Below are 5,320 nucleotides of genomic sequence, written 5' to 3'. Positions count from 1 at the left end.
CCCGGCCCGGCCCGGCCCGGCCCAGCTCGGCCCGGCCCGACGCTCAGCAGCCAGCGCGCTGCAGAGGCCCTCGAAAGATCTGCTAAGCAAAGGCGCCTGCTAGCCCTCTCCGTCCCGCCCCCGATCCAAGTCTGCTGTGATTTAAGTAGGCAAATAGATCCACACCGACACGATAATTTAGCTTGTTTTGTTTTCGGTATTTTCTACAGGACCCCAAGAGATGGACTTTCTCCATCCTCCCTCCAGAACGGGCATCCCTCATTTCTGTCTGTGCAGGCTCTATTATCCAGATCCTTGGGGTTCCGATAGACTGAGTCATTGCGACTAGGACCACTTGGCTGAAATCACACCATTTAATTAGATTTCCTTTCTTTCTTTCCGCTTTCTTTTAGAGAGGGTTTGGAGTGGCCTCCTCGACCGAGGCGGAGGAGCGCGGATTGGAAAAGGAAAACCTCACAGCAGCCCAGCTTGCCGCCCCCGTGGAGATCCCCAGGCTCCGCAGAGCCAGGCTGGGCTGCCTTCCTCCCCTCGCCTCTCCTCCTCCTCCGTCGCGTTTTCCTCCTCCCACTGTCTTCTTTTCTGCTTAAAGTTCGGCGACTCGGCTTGCCTCTCCTGGCCTTTCCCTCGGAAAGCGGAAGCCAGACCGCCCAGCGGCCACGGGCCGAGCGGCCCCAGCTCTATCCCAGCTCGCAGCCGGACGGGCATCCCCGCGCCCGCCTCCCTGCGCCGGTGACACCTCGGAACCCGGGCTCGGCCTCTCCACCGTCCTGCAGGTGTGCAGCCCTGCACGTCCTGCAGGTGAGCAGCAGGACGACCCGGGCGGCAAAGGAGAGCGGGCCTCTCGCCCCTCTCCCTGGGCCCCAGGTTTACACCACAAAGTTTGGAGGGTGGGTACACCTCTACCCGGGCCACTTGGTCCCCCAAACTCACGGCTGACTAATCTTATATGACAAAAGCCTGTGATGGATTTGCTATATGTTAATTCACAATGCCCTTTCCTCCAGAATTTAACTATAAGTTAATACACACCGGAAACCACGCGCATACACGCCCGTTAATGGGCTTAGGTATTAGCGAGTCCTAACGATGCATACAAATGTGCTCTGCGCTCTGTAGGCCCCTCAAGATTTATGGGCCTTGAGCTCTCTGAAGCTGTAAACAAGGAGAAAAAAAGAGAAAGCGAGAGAGACTGGGGGAAAGAGACAGAGGCCTGAATCGCCACTCCAGATTGTGGGAGAGAAGGGATTCTTATGTATTTTCCTTGCCTTAGGAGCTTGGTGCGTGTGGGGTTTTGGCATTGGTCCGGGGGTGGTGTGCTGCCTGAATGCTGGCACGCGTGGGCAGCCTGTGGTTTGTGTGCTGGGGTAGGAGGACCTCTGCCTCCCTTGAGTCACTGTGTAGGGGCCTAAACATAGCAGGCGTTTGTGGACGCGTTTGTGTGCGTGCACCGTGTTAGGTGGGAATGTCTGCGTGCCCCACGCACAAGTGACAAGGAGGCCTCCCTCTGAGCCAGGCTTCTGTCCCCCAACCTGGTGAACAAATCTCTAACAGCAATCATAATAACAATAAATAACAGAACAATAATAAAAACAGTAGTTAACAGTCCCTCCCTAGTAGGATAACAATAAAATGCCAGAGGAGGCATTTTGAGGAGCGGGTAAAGGAGTCACCGTGGCAGAATCTAAAAGGAAGACAAGAAAGGAAGGAAGTTAGCTTCTTTAAATGTCTTCGAGGGGCTGGGGTTGGGAATCCCCTCCCCAGGCAGGGTCCTTGGGCCAGAGGAGGGGAGGAAAGCCGGGAGGCCACTTTCCTGCTGCTTTTTCTCTGCTGTTTGCTTCGTGCGAGCAGGAAAGAGATTCCACATATGGGGTGGTTTGTAGCTTTGTAGCTTTGTAGGCTTTCTGGAAACCCCTGTTTTAAAGAGGAGGCCAAACGTGCAGGGTCAGGCCGAGGGGCAGGACCACGGTCTCGCTCCCGGCCGCGGGGCGCAGAAGTGCCTGAGAGGACGAGCTTCGGGCCGGGGAGGAAGCAGGAAAATATTTATGGCTGTCCGCCCAGGAGTGAGGAGAGCCAGGGAGTGAGACTGGGGCTCCCGCAAGCCCAGTGAAAGTTCCCTTCCTGAGGTCTTTTTAAAGAGAAGGGGGAGGTTGAGGCGCCCTGAATTTTCCTCCTGGAGTTTGGAGCCCAGCGGATTTCCGCAGAGGAGGCGAAGATCGCGGCCCGGATTCCTGCGGTGTCCACCTCGTTCTCTCCAGGTACAGTTTTCTGATAATTTCATCAGTTAACTCATTTGGGGGAGGTGGGAGGTAAAGCTGTAGAGATGCGTCGTTAGCGGGAAAGGAAGCCGCCCCACCGTTTCGGGTCTAACGAAATCCCTCCTTTAACAACAATTGTACCAACAAACAAACAGAAAAAGAGGGAGAAAATATAATAACACACAACCCACTTTTTAAAAGAGAAAAAGAAAAGAAAATGTCCATCCCCAAGAGCACGAGAACTTCTAAAAGATTTAATTCACAATCCTTGTCAAAGGTTTGGATTCTTTTTCAACAGCGGTGACCCATTCGGTCTGAAAAGAGACGCAGAGGTCCGGGATCCACTGAGTCACTTCTTTTAATCCCCTGCCCGCCCCCCAACAAAGATTCAGAGGGGACCACTGGGCTCCTCGCATTGGAGAGGAGAACAGCACCGCGTGGAAGACAGTGTACTGCGATAACCAGAGGATGAAATAGCAGTGAAATAGAACAGGGCGAAGCACTGAGCGCAGGGAGAAGGCCCAGGCCTTAAGGGTCAGCGAGCGGCGGGCCGGCGAGGAGCTGCCCCAGGTGGTGGGCACCGGGCACTGGAGAAGGCGTGGGCCGTCTGCTTCTTTGGCTCACTGGCTCACTCATTCGCTTGCCCCGGAGGCCGGGTCAGCTTCCCCGATGAGAGGGTTTGGGGTCCAAGACTGGGCAAAGTGACTCAAGCCAGCTTCTGCTTTTTCATTTTTCTCCCGTAGGCCTCTCCACTTGCCCCGTTCTCACCCACCAGGACACTGACGGAAGGGGCTTCTGGGCTGCCCCCCATCCACTCCTGCTTGGCTTCCCAAAGTCCAGCGACCTCCAACCCTTCCTGGGGGGAAAATACCTGTACCCAGGCACCTCAGCCCCTGCTATGTGACCTGGCTCCCTCAGGACTATGGTACAAAGATGAAGAAAGAACAGCTCTCTCTCCCTCGGAGCCGTGTTTACATCTAGTTCTACTGATCCATCCACATCTGGAGGGTTTATTTATAACTCCTATAACTCTTCCTGTTTCGAGGCACTGGTGGCTCTATTGACAGACTGATGCCTACAAAATATTGCTCTATCTCTAACCATACCTAAATGTGCTGTGGTTGTATTTACAGATTTATGTTTGAGGAAAATATAATTATTTCCATTGTATTTGTGCATATACAATGGTTATAGAAGCAGATTTATATATGGGAAAATATATGACTCCCTTACAGCCATCCAGCTTTATGGACATTTGATATTCTGACAGATTTATACCTCTGAGCAGCTTATAGATAAATGTATATCATTAGAATTATGTATCAGGAGATATATACTTATTGATTGTGATATAGAGTAGTTAGAGCATTCACTTGGAGTCATATATGCCTATGGAGATATTTCTATATTATTATCACTATCTATAGGCACATCTATTTATAACCACATAGTTATAAAAATAGACGTAAGTAATTATAGTCCTATATGTACATGCTGTTATCTCTCTAGAGTTATAGACACTTTGGAATATAACTCTATAGAGATATCCGTATGTATATAAGGCGTAATTATCTCGTGATGTGTGTGCGCTGGGATTTAGGCCAGTGTATCTGAACAGACATATTTATGTGTAGGGGCCGGGGGAGACTTGTTCACGGAGATAACTGCGGAGGGCCCACTGAAAAACTGTATCTGGCCATCTAAGAAACTAGCTGGCAGAGTTTCTTACTCTGGAAGAGATGGAGTTACAAAAGAGTAAACAGCGGATAGGAAGCATCCCAGAGGGGAGACAATGGAGGGTGCTGGGGCTCCCCTGGAGTAGACAGAGGACCAAGGAGGAAAGGGAGAAACACCCAGCATGCCAGAAAGGCATCAGCAGGTTTTCAAGAGGGGCTGGCGCAGACAGGTGTGAACTGGGGGCTTACAGAGGGGAGGGAGTGACACTCTTACCGCCGCACTTGGAGGTGCTCTTCGGCTTCGCTGTGGCTTTTAGTGCACTAAAGGTAGGACAGTGTGTTCCTCCCCACCCATTCCTGGCACCACTGGGCCCCAGCTCCACACTTTTCTCTTAAATTCTGAACCTTAGTTTTTGGGTTTCCGAGAAAGGGCTTCCGAGGTGAAGAGGTGTGGGAAGGAGCCTGGCAGGGAGGGAAGTGCCTTTTCACCACCGCTGCTTTAGGATCGCAAGGCCAGGAAAGAGGCAATGAAGCCAAGTCAAAGCAGCTTTCTCCTAAGTCTTCTGTGGCTCAGGTGTGTGGATGGTTGGGACGGGGCCCCTGTGGACTGAGGGGTGAATCTGAGAGTATGCGGCCTGTTCTGAGGGGGGCTGGGAGAGGCTTCCTTACCACCCGCCCCTTCCAGGCTTGGGCCTTAGCCTTCTAATTCTGTTGCTCAAGGACTGCTTCTTTGTTGTTCCTCAAATCAGGGTTCTCTGTCCTCTGGGTACAGCGGGTGGCTCTAGTCCCCTAAAAGTCCTGCCGTGGGCTGGGAGAAGTTGACTTCGGTAAGCAGGAACATGGGCCTGAACCCCTAGACTTCTCCCGCTCACATTGACAGCTCTCCTGCACTCCCTGTCCAGGCACCCCTGGGCCTAGGTTCCACAGTTCTTTCCCTGCCACCAGCCGCCCCAGGGGGAAAAAGATGCACACATCCCAGTTTGCTAATTTTATTTGTTTGGTTAGTTGTGTTTTGTTTTTTTTTTTGTTGGTTTTTTTTTTTTTTTTAAACCAGGGAGTTACAGGTATCTATGCTGAGTGGTGTGAAGGACTTTTCCCGAAATCTGTCTGGGTGGCCAGGCCTGCTTCTGAGAATCAAGATCCAAGATCCCTAGGATTCTGGGAAGGGAGCAAAGAGCCTTGGGCTGGGGTTAAATGCCAAAGTCAGCCTCCACACACACCCATGTCCACAGGACTGGGAACTCGTCCAGGGCAAAGCTTCTGTCTGCTGCCCAGCGCAGAAGGGCTGACCAATATGTACTTGTCGAGGTCCACAGAATGCAGTCAATGCAAAAACTCCCCCTCCCCCTGAGCACCACTGTGGCCACTGCTGGTCAGCAGGCACCCGGG

At 52.3% G+C, this 5,320-nt stretch overlaps 1 long non-coding RNA gene across 1 annotated transcript; it reads left to right on the top strand.

Annotated features, from left to right (window-relative positions):
* The first annotated feature begins 50 nt into the window (after positions 1-50).
* LOC102030044 lies at positions 51-3,493 on the top strand. Its single transcript, XR_262961.1, has 3 exons — positions 51-145; positions 393-2,255; positions 2,999-3,493. It is a non-coding gene; the product is annotated as an uncharacterized LOC102030044 (long non-coding RNA).
* Positions 3,494-5,320: the final 1,827 nt, after the last annotated feature.

This window comes from Chinchilla lanigera, unplaced genomic scaffold (genome assembly GCF_000276665.1).
Source record: "Chinchilla lanigera isolate Chin_1 unplaced genomic scaffold, ChiLan1.0 scaffold00057, whole genome shotgun sequence".
Classification (NCBI taxonomy): Eukaryota; Metazoa; Chordata; class Mammalia; order Rodentia; family Chinchillidae; genus Chinchilla; species Chinchilla lanigera.
The sequence above is the reverse complement of the archived record's forward strand: the minus strand, read 5'-3'. Positions and strand labels throughout refer to the sequence as shown.